The sequence below is a fragment of the Somniosus microcephalus genome, chromosome 22 (assembly GCF_052327205.1).
Source record: "Somniosus microcephalus isolate GS21.2 chromosome 22, FLI_Smic_1.0, whole genome shotgun sequence".
Lineage (NCBI taxonomy): Eukaryota > Metazoa > Chordata > Chondrichthyes > Squaliformes > Somniosidae > Somniosus > Somniosus microcephalus.
The window spans coordinates 25,648,798-25,662,745 of NC_141008.1; the positions used below are offsets into that span (position 1 = coordinate 25,648,798).

General features: G+C 47.9%; 1 protein-coding gene and 1 non-coding gene across 2 annotated transcripts in view; one reads left to right on the forward strand and one right to left on the reverse strand.

Annotated features, from left to right (window-relative positions):
• The window catches only part of tmem132e (transmembrane protein 132E), a 1,606,823-nt gene that overhangs the window by 798,761 nt on the left and 794,114 nt on the right, over positions 1-13,948 (reverse strand). The window lies entirely within an intron of this gene.
• On the forward strand, positions 13,495-13,568 carry trnat-agu (transfer RNA threonine (anticodon AGU)). Its single transcript has one exon. It is a non-coding gene; the product is annotated as a tRNA-Thr (tRNA).

The following is a 13,948-nucleotide window of genomic DNA, read 5'->3' on the forward strand; positions in this document are numbered from 1 at the left end:
GGCTATCCCCCTTCCTTTTCCATTCTGCCTGTCTTTTAGAAACGTCAAGTACCCTGGAACATTTAGTTCCCAACCTTAGGGGGCAAAATTGGGTCACGCCCCAAAAAGGTTAGCGCCCCCGCACCTGAAATTCACTGGTAGCGCCCCAAGAGGGAGGCGGGGCATTACTGGAAGTGCCCCGCCTTCCTCTTGGGGCACTGCGAGTGAATATCATTGCACCACGTGCAGCAGCACCACGCACATCGGCGCGTAGAGCAACGGTACTGCAGGCCTTCCTCCCCTTATTAAAGGGGAGGGGCCTAGCTCAGCGTGACCCGGGGCCCTGCTGGGCCACCAGTGATCAGAGTGCCGGCAAAAGAGCCCAGCACTCAAGAGGAGTGCCGGGCTCACGGAGTGCAGCTGGCACCCCGCAGGGGAGCTTCACAGGAGGCCAGGGACAGCAACGGGGACTGTTGCTGGCAGGTGGCCAGCAACAAAAATGGCTGCCCGACAGCTCCCCTTTAATTTGCGCTGCCCCCGCCGCATGTCCGCCCTCCTGACCCTGCCGGACATAGCGTCCAGCTGTAAGTCAGGGGGCGCTACCGAAGATCACGGCCGGGGCGCGAGTGGGGGGTTGTGTACGGCGGTGACATCATCACCGGATGCGCAGCACCACGGGGCGCTAACGGTTACTGCCGCCGCTAACCTCCCGCTGAATTTCGTGGGAGGCATTAGCAGTGCCGTGCCCAGGCGCCAGTTGCTTTGTGCCCCGTTTACACCCTCCAAATCAACCGAATTTCCCCCCCTTGGTGACCTTGCAACCACATCTCTGTAATGGCTATTAGATCAAACCCATTTATCTCTATTTGTGCTACTAGTTCGTCTATCTTGTTATGAATGCTTCGTGCATTCAGATAAAGAGCCTTTAATTAAATTTTTTCCATTATTCCCTGCTTTGACCTTATTCTTTGCTGCACTGCTACCATTAAACTCTCTGTCCCTTCCTGTCACACTCTGCTTATTTTTACCCAAATCGTGACACTGTTCTATTCCCTTGACCTTTCCCTTCAGATTTCTAAATTTCCCCTCATCTGACCCCTGCCCCCACTCTTTTAGTTTAAAGCCCTATCTGCAGCCCTAGTTATTGACGGCCTCAATGAATTCTATGAGCTCACTGCATTTGCTGTACAAGGAGTATAATGGAAGAACTGGGGAATTGTCTCTTCTCTCCCAGCTCAGGAATCCCAACAGCATTAGTCATTTAATAGCAAACTCACGCCATTTACCACTCTAGATTTAAAGTTATTGAACAACTCTCACTTGTTGGGTTCGTCGAGCTTTCTGTGATTGACAAGTCAAGTATAGTGTTTACTTCCTGATGAACAGCATGGCCCAGAAGCATGGAGGACACAATCTATTTTAGAACTGTGACATCCTTTTGTGCAGACCAAGCCCTCTGGGTAACTCAGCATTTTCTACTTTCTCACAGAACCCCCATGGGCAGGTTTTGCGCAGTCCACAGCTGGATTATAGAACTTTGGTCAGTTGTAATTGCTAAATGCCTATTTTGTTGCTTGAGAAGTTTGAAGGGATCATTTTTACAAGTGTGTTGTGATTGGCCACTTTCTGTTGTTCCTACTGTTCATGCTTCATGACATCGACTGCAGGAAAATGCTACTCAACTGCCATTTCAACTGCTGGCTGTGAAAATGTACAGGAAAAAAATTAGGGCCCCAATATTCAACCCCAGAAGTGCAGTAGGGATGAATTTCGCCAGTCACTCAATCCCAGCATTGACCCTGGGGATGGGGTCATTGACATTAAGGGGGAGAAATTCGGTATCGCCCCATTGGGGTGCAATTATCGGCCGGGCACAAAGTTTAGCGCCTGATGCTAATTATCTCCTCCAACTGCAAACTTGGCTTCTATCGCCCCGGAGGTGATTGGAGCGCTAAATCAGGCGCTACACTCCTCTCTTAAGGTGCAAATGCCGAGGAGCGAGATGCTACCTCAGAGCGCTGGCGAAGTTCATGTGATGTCAGTCAGCAATGGAACACAGACACACTGGCACCGTCCAATTCTTAAAAGGGAGGGTCGATCTTGCTCTCCATCCACACCCTGCTCATTGCAGTCTTGAATCTTCGCCTGGAGAGACCTGTACATCAAATCTGCTGGAAAGTACAATGGAGAGTGTGGTGTATGTAACCTGTTCCACCTTAAGAGAACTTAAGCCTGTTCCACCTTAAGAGCTGTACTACTTTCTCTGGCTGCTGTATACGTAATACCGGTGGTGACCACCGGTATATAAGTACTGTGTAGTGATATTGCTGTTAGTATAGCCCTGACCTCCAACTAGTAAAGACCTGTTGAAACGTTATTCTTGTAGTCTGTGTCAGTAATTAATCTTAAATACAACTAGAACACACAGACTTAACAGTGGCGACGAGTCCGATTCTTACCCTGCGGCAGTTTATATCCACGGCGGCTTTGTCCACAGAACAGGCGTCGAAGAGAGGCATCCACCCTCATCACCCTGCTGGAAGACACGTCGCGTGGCAGGCATCGAGAACCCGGAGTGCAGAAGATATCCTGAACTCGAAGCCTCCATCAGCGGCAGTCAGCTATCTTCCTTCTACCTCGGTGGTGGGTAAGCCGGTCAGCGACGCGAGCAGAAAGTCGGCCGCGTTGGCTGTACAGACGGGGAGGGAAGATAGAGGAATAAGGGCGGTGAGATCGATCGCGACCGGAGATAAGGGCCGGGCCGCATTCAGGCCAAAAAGGCGCAGCGTCTGGGGCGACTGAAGGCGCGAGAGCCGCGGTGAAGGTGAACACAGCCGGTGCTAATAACCGGGCTGCAAGAAGGGCTGCGAGGCGCGACATCAGGGAAGCGCGAATGCCCGAGGGAGCCGCGGTGAAGCGGAGACAGCGTCGGGGGAGTTACTAACCGCTGGGAAAGGGGAGCAGCAGCGGCACGCCAAACGCCATTGCAGCCAGCGGGTGAAGAAGGCGAGCGCGGGAAAGACCGCCAAGCGCGGGAAACCGCCATTTTGTAGGCGGAGGATGAAGACAAGAGCGGGAAGCCGCCATCTTGGAAAAAGGGAAATCACTAAAAAAAAAATTGCAACGATGCCTAAACATGGGAACATTAATACCTTTGATAGCGACATCGAAGATTGGGCCACGTATGTAGAACGCATACAAAATTATTGTAAAGCAAATAAAATCCCAGATGATGAGAAAGCACTAACTTTATTAAACTTAATGGGTGCGAAGACATACGGGCAATTGAAACACCTTTTATCATCAGATGAACCGGCGGAGAAGACGTTCGAGGAGATTGTTACTGTCCTGAGAAATCATCTAAACCCCACGCCGCTGATGCTAGCGGAACGATTTAAATTTTACAGCAGAAAGCAGCTGAAAGATGAAAGCAATGCTGAATATTTAATGGAATTGCGTAAGCTAGCAAAGTACTGTCAGTTTGGAACGGGACTAACAGATGCGCTAAGAGATAAATTTGTGTGTGGATTATTAAAAGAAGATACACAAAAGCGACTGCTCGAGGAGAATGAGCTGACGCTTGAGAAAGCGGTCACTATGGCAGCATCACACAAAGCCGCAGCGAGAGGCACGGCAGTAATGCAGCTACGGTCACCGGAACTCAGTACAAATCAATTGGTTTTGAGTACTGTAAAATGTTATCGTTGTGGAAGGACAACGCACGATCAGAACCAGTGTTGGTTTAAAAACCAAGAATGCAGAACGTGTGGCAGGCTTGGCCACATAGCTAAAGTATGCCGGTCAGGAAAGAAGACCAGCAACAAAAAGTCACCGCAAGGAAAATACATAAAGGTACACAAGGTGACAAAGAACAGTTCGAACGAACAGAAGTCAGATTCAGACGCCAGCAGTAATGAACTGGGTAGCTTAAGAGTACACAACATTGGTAAGGATGCAGATCTCCAGACAATTTGGGTCACTCTTCAGATAGCAGGAGTCCAAGTAAAGATGGAATTGGACACTGGATCGGCATTGACGGTCATGAATAAGAAAGATTACAAAAGGTTATTCCAACATATTCCCCTACGGGATACGGAGATTATATTGAAAACATACACGGGGCAAAGAGTGTACCCCATCGGAAAGATAGAGGTAAAAGTGGTCCACAAGGGCAAAGAAAGCCAAGTAATGGACTTATATGTGCTACCTGAAGGAGGTCCACCACTACTGGGACGGGAGTGGATTAGCAAAATGAATATGGACTGGCACTCCTTAAAGGCACTAACGGTAGATTCCGGGGAAACAGATGTCAAACCTAAACGATTGTCCAGAATATTGGATGATGCTAAAGAGGTGTTCCAGCAGGGACTGGGAACACTGAGAGGAATTACGGCAAACATCAAGATTGATGAACATGCACACCCAAAATTTTTCAAAGCCAGACCGGTCGGTGCCCTATGCAATACGACCTGCTGTAGAAGCGGAACTGGAAGCGCTAGAACGTTCAGGTGTACTGTCTGAGGTAGATTGGAGTGAGTGGGCTATGCCCATTGTTCCCGTTATGAAACGTCCTTCGAGCAACAAGCCAGGAGAACCAGGGAAGGTTCGCATCTGTGGAGACTTCAAGATCACCGTTAATCCGGTGCTTCACACGGTGCAGTATCCGCTTCCGCGGATTGAGGATATTTTTGCTTCATTGTCTGGCAGGAAACACTTCACCAAGATAGACCTGGCGCAGGCGTACTTGCAGATGGAGGTTGAAGAAGAGTCACGCCAGTACCTCACGATCAACACGCATAGAGGTTTGTACCGGTATAATAGGCTAGTTTTTGGAGTGGCATCGGCTCCAGCAATTTGGCAGAGGGCCATGGAGCAGGTATTACAGGGAATTCCAGGCACACAATGTTACCTGGACGATATTCTGATTACAGGAGATGGTGATGAAGAACACCTCGCAAACTTGGAACTGGTGCTCAACAGACTGAAAGAGTATGGACTTCGAGTTAATTGGCAGAAATGTGAGTTCTTTCAGAAGCGGATCTCGTACTGTGGTCATGTCATTGACCGGGAGGGGCTTCATAAGTCTCCTGACAAGATAGAGGCAGTTGTAAAGGCTCCCGCTCCGGATAATGTCTCTCAGTTGAGGTCGTTTCTAGGATTGATTAACTATTACCATGAGTTTCGACTGAATCTATCCACGGTACTGCACCCGCTGAATGTTCTTTTACAGAAGGGGGTACCATGGGAATGGAGCGAAAACTGTAAGAAGGCATTTCGCAAAAGCAAAGAATTGATCACCTCAGAGGAAGTGTTGGCTCACTTCAACCCGACACTGCCTATTCGGTTGGCTTGTGATGCTTCTCCATATGGTATTGGGGCAGTACTCTCACACAAGTTGCCAAATGGCACGGAAAGGCCAGTCGCGTTTGCATCCAGATCATTGACCTCCGCTGAGCGCAACTATGCGCAGATCGATAGGGAGGCTCTCAGCCTTGTATGGGGAGTGAAGAAGTTTAATCATTACCTGCAGGGCCAAAAATTCACACTTCTGACAGACCATCAGCCGTTGGTATCCATTTTTAACCCTAAGAAGGGTGTTTCGGTGATGACAGCACAGAGACTCCAGAGATGGTCCCTTTTCCTAGGGGCACATCAATATCAAATAGAATTCAAAGGTACAAAGCAGCATGGCAATGCTGATGGGCTGTCGCGCCTGCCACTACCTGAAGAAGAGACGACGAAAGTTGACCCTGTTGAGTTATTTCATTCGACCATCATCGAGTGTTTACCAGTCACCAATGCAAGTATTGAAAGAGAAACCAGGAACGACCCGACACTGTCCCGAGTCTACGAGGTGACAGTGAAGGGATGGCCAACACATGGTGATCCTCTGTTACCGGCATTCTCGGCAAGGCGAGACCAGCTGTCCGTCTGCCATGGTACTTTGATGTACGGGACAAGAGTGATTATTCCTCCCAAGTTAAGGGAAAGAGTTCTAAAGGAACTGCATGAAGGTCATCTGGGGGGAGTTAAGATGAAAAGTCTTGCTAGGGCTTATGTATGGTGGCCGGGTATTGACCAACAGATAGAGGAGTTGACGAAAAGCTGCGCTGGGTGCCAAAAAGTGCAAAGTGCACCTCCGATCGCACCGCTACACCCATGGGAATGGCCTTCAGCCGCATGGCAACGCGTACATATTGACTTTGCTGGTCCATTCATGGACTCCATGTTCCTAATTGCGGTGGACGCACATTCCAAATGGCCAGAAGTGATCAAGATGAATACCACTACTTCAGAAAAGACAATTGCGGTGTTAAGAACAATATTCGCAAGGAACGGATTGCCAGAACAGATATGTTCGGACAACGGACCACAGTTCATGTCGGAAGAATTCCAAAAATTCTTAAAGAAGAATGGGGTGAAATATTATACCTCTGCCCCATATCATCCGGCGACAAACGGGTTGGCCGAGAGATTTGTCCAAACATTCAAAAAGGCAATAAAGGCCATGAACGATGATCAGATTCCGCTACAACACAAGGTGGACAATTTCCTAATGGCATATCGAAACGCCGCTCATGCAGTAACTAACCAAAGTCCTGCCATGATGTTTTATAACAGGAGGTTGCGGTCCAGGTTGGACTTGTTAAAACCAAATGTGCAGAGGGAAGTGGAAAACAAACAGTTCCGGCATATTAATAACAAGACCACTCGAAGTTTCGACGTAGGACAACCAGTGTTGGCAAGGGACTATGGAAACGAAAAATGGCAGTCCGGAACAATTCGGGCCAGACAAGAACCTCTGATGTACACAGTAGATATTGGTAACAATGTGATAAGGCGTCATGCGGATCAACTGGTAGAATCGAGAGCAAGGGTCGAACCCATGGTTGCGACAGAGACAACTGTGGAAGACGTTAATGAACCTGAAGCATCTACCTCGGCATGGAATGTACCGGATGATGACGTCCAATACATAGGAAACCAACTAGAGGAGTCACCTCAGCAACAAGAATCAGAGACCGCTGAAAGGCGTTATCCAACCCGAATCAGAGGCCTCCTGAGAGACTGAACCTTTGAACTGTTTATACCTGAAGTTATATATGTATATATGTTATTATGTTATGTTAAATGGGGATATGACTGTTAAGCTAAAAAGGGAGGATTGTGGTGTATGTAACCTGTTCCACCTTAAGAGAACTTAAGCCTGTTCCACCTTAAGAGATGTACTACTTTCTCTGGCTGCTGTATACGTAATACCGGTGGTGACCACCGGTATATAAGTACTGTGTAGTGATATTGCTGTTAGTATAGCCCTGACCTCCAACTAGTAAAGACCTGTTGAAACGTTATTCTTGTAGTCTGTGTCAGTAATTAATCTTAAATACAACTAGAACACACAGGCTTAACAGAGAGGCCCAGGGAAAGAGCTCACAGTGCAGCCCCCACAGTCTCTTCTAAATCGATGCAAGGAAGGTCAAATCAAAATGAACCTGCAAAGTGCTGCTCAGTACCCAGAACCCCTTCACACAGCGTTAATTCTCTCCAGAAGTCTCTCTCTCTCTCTCTCTCTCTCTCAGAATGCGTGGTGCAAAAATGTCGCTGACAAAAAAAGGCAGGAAGCGGTCACCTTTAAATAGCACCCTCCAGTCCCTTCCTGACTACAAAACAATCCCCTCTACCTGTCGTTGCTAGCGGCAGGCGGTAAGGCAGGGGGCGCCATTCAATATCCGGTCCGGGGCGCTACTGGGGCGTTGCATTTTCGACTGATGTCATAATCTGCGGGCGCAGGAGATCATGACGGTAGTGTTTAGCACTGCCGCAAAATGTCTGGTCAATTTCACGAGCGGCACAAACATCGCCGCGCCCGGGCGCTAGTTGCTTTGCACCCCATTAGCGCTCTCTTAAGGCGCTAACGGGAGGCGCAAAGCAACTGAATTTTTCCCCCTAAGGGTTTGGGTGCCCAGACCATTTACAGAGCTTCCAGCAGGTGGCCTAAAAAATCAATAGGGCACCTTGCTGCTCCATGGAGGAAGGGAAGGTCGTTGCATCCGAAACTATAAGAATAAACATAAACTTTTTTTTTCAAGTAGCCCCTGATGGCAGTTTCCAGCCACTTTTGCCTATACATTGCTTACCCCCCAAAAAAGCACCCAAATCCTGCTGGTAGTGGAGTGTGGGCCCCACTCCCGCCAGGCTCATATCCCAGCAACACAAGTACACTTGCTTTCCATACTAGGCAGAACTTTGGCAGGTGACATCATCCTATCAGTCTCGCCTATTCTTCTGATGTCAGTATGAGGTGGTGGATTCAAGAAATGCTGCCCTGCCCTTACTGCAACTTCCATCAGCCATCGGGAGCTAAGTGTGTGAGTACGTCCTGGGAGAGTTGGATAAGAGAGTGTTTCTATGAATGGGTGGGGAGCTGGATGGGGTGCGATGACTCTGTGAACTGGCGCGGTGGGATTTGGATGCACAGTCTAATGGCTGCTGAAGGAACGGCCACTGTTAAAGAAAGAAGTCTTAGCACCTTGCCTCCACCCTGCCTCTACCCTGCCTCCTAGCAGCCTAGCTCCCCTTGCTCACTTCCCCTCCCCTGTTACAGGGTGTCCTGTGCTCCTCCTCCTACACCAGAAAGTCATCCGATTCACAACAGTCAGCAACCCTTTACTGGCTGCTGGTACCTAGCGCTATTGCTCTGGCACTCCTGGCGCATTGGGAGAGACCGGACAAGAGTGCCAGAAAATGACACAAATAAGCTGGGCTTGTGATTTCCGATAAGTGCATCTCATTGTGCCCAGGCACCATAGCACTGCAAGCACATGTGGCGCTGTACGTGGGCCACAGTACCCATTATATCTCTACACATTAATCACCACAGCTTGCTAATTGAAAGCCAGTAAAACAACTGAGCAACACACCTGTGAAAGATCCCTTCCCAACAGGCGGATACCTTGTTGGCTTTTAATTGAGGGAGATGGGCTGAAACAGGCCCAGAAACAGGAATTTAATTGGTTTCCCCATTATCTGTTACCAGCATCTCATTTGACTTCATAATGAAGCTCTCCTGAATTAAGCAAAGAAAGAATCACCACCAGGCAGTGTAGCATGGTACACAGTGCAGACAGAAAGCTGGCCAGATCCTGCACGAGTTCTCTCGCTCACACCGGTGAAAGCACTTCCACTGGCAGACATTTCTGGCAAGTAGGTTACTAGCAGATAACCCTTTTCTGTCAGGTGTATCTTAAAAGATATTTTAATTCTGTACATATTGAACTTGGGCTAATCAGCCCTGTGTTCAGAAGCAACGTGACAGTAAGCAATGTCCCAATTCAATGTCGAATTCAGGAATGATTGTTCAATTTTCAAATCCAATTAGAAAAAAGTGCGAAGATGGTAGGAGTAGGCATTAAATGAATCACTAATTTAGGGTTAAACCACTAGTATAGGTTTTAATGAATCACTAGTTTGGGATTTTAATTCATTATTAGTAAGAGTTTTAATTGACTTAGTGACTTTAATTAATCACTATTTAGGGCTTAAGTTAATCGCAGGTTCATTTTAGTTTACGTTTCCCTTTGAAGATGTAATTGAAGAGCCTGTAAGTTGACATTTAGATTTCACCTTTAAGACGCGCTGCAGGTATTGATTGCTCCAAACGTAACTGCTTACTGGTACAACAAAGCAGTGTAGTTACTGTGGAAATCTCTTGACTCTACTCACTAATCACCTGCCTGAGTAATCTGTCTCTTTCTTGCTAGTGTATGTCCCAGGAGTTGTGTATAATTGAATTACCTGCGCTCTCAGCCACGAGTTGAAATGCTAAATACTTTAACTATCGCTCCTTCACAAAAAATCCAATATCTAGCTTCCAAGGGAAACTTACCCATATTTCACTGGTTTAAGTGTATTCATCTATTTCTGATCTGAGTGCTGGCCTCCCCCAGCTAACTCCATGTATTTCAAATATCTTTGCTCTTGACCCTTGATGTGTTGGTTAACTCCACTCAGTTTCTATTTTATTTTAATGGTTTTTTTTGGCAAATGTTCTTTACCCCAAACACGAAAGATGAAGATATAAAGATCTGGCATGGAGTCTGTACAATACCACTGTCATCGATCTTACAGAGGCTAGAGACCAGTGAAAAATACACTCAAATATTGGGCCGGGTTGGATGATTTTCCAAATGATTCTTATTGTCAAGGCCAGAGAGAACGAACGCTGGGGGTTGGGAGGAAATAAAGACGCTGGGGGGGAAATTGAGCTGCGCCCCCTTTGGGGTGCTAACTTCGCCGGGGAGCTACTTTAAGCGCCTCAAAAAAATTCACGCCCCCCCCACGGCTGAAATTCATCGGTAGCGCCCCAAGAGGGAAGCGGGGTTCTACTGGAAGCGCCCCGCCTCCCTCTTGGGGCGCTGCAAGTGAATATCGCGGTGCTATGTGCTGCAGCGCCCATGCACTGCAGCATGTCGCGCTGCGGTACTGCAGGCCTTCCTCCCCTTCTTAAGTGGGAGGGGCCTTGCGCAGCACGACCCAGGGCCCAGCTGGGCCACCGGGGATCAGAGTGCCGGCAAAAGAGCCCGGAACTCAAGAGAAGTGCCGGGCTCAGGGAGCGCAGCCTGCACTCCGCGGGGGGTGCTGCAGAGGAGGCCGGGGACGGCAGAGGGGGCAGGTGCTGGCAGGCGGCCAGGAACAAAAATGGCCGCCTGGCACCTTCCCTTTAATTAGCGCTGCCCTGACCGCAGGTAGGCCCCTCTGACCCCATCGGACATAGCGTCCGGCGGTAAGTCAGGGTGCGCTACCGAAGATCGCGGCCGGGGCACGAGCGGGGCGCTGTGCATGGCGATGACGTCATCGCCGGCAGCGCAGCGCCGCGGGGTACTAACGGTTACCGCCGCTGCTAACCTCCCACTGAAAAACGGGAGGCGTTGGCGGCGCCGCTCCCGGGCACTAGTTGCTTTGTGCCCCATTAACACCCTAAGAGGGCACTAACAGGAGGCACAAAGCAACCGAATTTTTAGGCCGCTGAGTTTAAAAATGAAAGTTTAGCTACTCCTGTTCCTATTTTCCTATGTCCCTATGAAATGATTTTTGGTAATGTTAATAGATTAACGCTTAGTGAGTCTGTATGACATTCCTCCAGCTGCCATTTTAGCAAGAGGTATTAATCCATTTCAAATCAAGCAGTTATCGCCTATGTTAAAATAACGCACAAAGCATTTTCATATAAGTGTGTTAAATGTTTGTCCACTGATATCACCGGCAGTAATTTCTAGCCTTAAAATCTTTGATGCAAGTGGGCACAACTGTGCTTATAAGCCTAAAACTGATTGTTTGTGACAGTAACGGATGAATGTTTATGCACTGGTATGACATTCCTCTGCTGTTTCAGCAGAGCATCGAACAGTGGACAACTCTGGTTCTTCGAATCTTGCCCTCATGACTGCCTGTAAATGTTCTCCAATATGAAGCCAGCTATGACTGCTTCTTGAACTATGGACCACAAAGCTTCTATACCAGCAGTGGTAGTATCCATGAGAGGCGATCCTGTGCCAATGGCCTGTGTAACTGAGAGCTCCACTGAAGTTGCCACTGGTGTCACTGCTAGATCAATGACAGATTGCATTACAGACAACTGCTAGAAAGAAAAATACTTGCATTAATATGACACCTTTCATGTCTCAGGACATTCCGAAATGCTTCACAAGCTATGAATTACCTTTGAAGTAGAAGTGCAGGAGTTGCAAACTAATTGCCATGCCTCACCGCAGCAAAGGTGGGTTAACTGTGTTGGAAAAAGATGTTAAAAAGGCCAATTTCTAAACCAACTGGTTTCCTTACAGTGATCGATCATTTTGCCAAGGGGAAATGCACCTTTTAAATCTGAAATGTACTTCCCTCCTAACACCATAAGCAACTCCAGATGCCAAGGATGAACATGTCCTTTGTGCCCAGCATTGCTCAGGATGCAAATTGCATTATATGGCATAAAGCCCACATTAGACTCCACCAGCCCATTTTATGAGTCGGTGAATTATGTGCCTGTCGCCAAATGGGCTGGAAAAAGGTAGAAATTCCGAGTAATTGGGCCCCATCCCAATTCTACCACCACCGTCCCAGAAGATGGTGTTTTCATGCCCCAAATTACAAGGAAGTTAAGGGCCTAAGCTTTGGCAGACTCTTAGACTGCAGATGAACCCGACCCTGTCTCAACCCAATTTTCATACACTTGCAGTTCTCAGGGCTCCGTGGATAGTAATCAGGAGCACAAAACCATGGCTGGTTTCCCTCCCGCCAGCCCCGATACACAGAGGCCAAACTGACACTGGCACTGGTACTGGCGCTACTGCCCAATCAAATTGGCACATCTCTAACTTTACTAATCAATTGTAAACTCCTTCTTCTTTCATATGGTAGTAACAAAGCAAATCAAATGTCAATATAGAAGTCAGATATCCAGGCCAAAGCCTGTATGCTGTTCACAGCTTTAGATTGTTGAGGCTTCCAGATTTTCCAACCCAGTTTGTCATGTTTTAAAGCCAGAATATTTCATAGACTGGTGTATTTTTCTGAATATGGCATATTCCTTCACAGTGCAACAGTGTGGATATCTTGTAGGCGGACTGCGAATTTCCTCCGAGGGCAGTGCTCAATGATGTGCTCCCGGGTCTGATCAGGAGCTTCACAGTCTCATGATGGGAATACTTTAATCTTCCATCGATGGAGAAGGTGGCAGCATCTACCACGACCGGTTCTGAGGCGGTTGATGGTGGTTGAGGGTGGATGATGACAGCCTTCTCGCGGCCCACCCTGTTACGTGATCTTAGATCACAACTAATGTAATCTCAAAGGACACCGGACTTGTCATTAAATCAACCTCCTGGTGACAATAGCAAACCAAGCGAGTCAATTGTAATGATAATTGTAGGGTAGTGTATATGGCTTTTTTGGTGGGTGTGAAATTGAACTTGGGACCTTCTGGTCTATATGTCTAAGTAATACACCTAGGCCATTGGGGGAACTTTAACTTTTAAAGGTACTTTTCTCTCAGTCCTCATCCTTGGTCTCCCTGGGACATGAGCCCTCGCCAACTAAAAGAGGAATCAGGAGGGCAACCTCTCCAGTGCCACTTTGAAACGAACCATTTCCAGCTCCCCACAGTGACCTGGCTGAGATTGGGAAGTCAAAGTGTGTAGGATTGTGGGCAGGATTCTATGCCACACTAATCATTGGCTCATGCAGGAGGATCTGAGATGCTGCGCTACCACCTCACCCAATAATGTCATTATTTTTCTGAGTTATTCTTCCACGTCACTCTCTGTTTATGGTTGCCTTTGGCCATGCATCATTCACATGTGGGTATGTGGCAGAACTAGTCTTAGATCCGTATGGCTGGGAAATTCCAAGCCCATGTCAATGTCATCTGTAATAGTCTTCTCTCAACTGGGTCTTCTCTATCTCCATTTCTTTGTTTCCATTTTTGTGTCAAACACTTCTTTTCATTTCAACAGCTCTGGTGCTGTGGCTTAGTTGGTTAAAGCGCCTGTCTAGTAAACAGGAGATCCTGAGTTCAAATCTCAGCAGTGCCTTAATGCATGTCTTTTTGCAGACGACACAAAGCTGGGTGGGAGGGTATGCTGTGAGGAGGATATCGTGAAACTCCAGTACGATTTGGACAGGTTGGGTGATTGGGCAGAAACATGGCAAATGCACTATAATGTGGATAAATGTGAGGTTATCCACTTTGGTGGCAAAAACAGGAAGGCAGATTATTATTTGAATGGCAATAGGTTGGGAGAAGGGGACATGCAAAGAGACCTGGGTGTTCTTGTGCACCAGTCGCTGAAGGTAAGCATGCAGGTGCAGCAGGCGGTTAAGAAGGCAAATGGTATGTTGGCCTTCGCAGCAAGAGGGTTCGAGTACAGGAACAAGGATGGCTTGCTGCAGTTGTACAGGGCCTTGGTGAGAC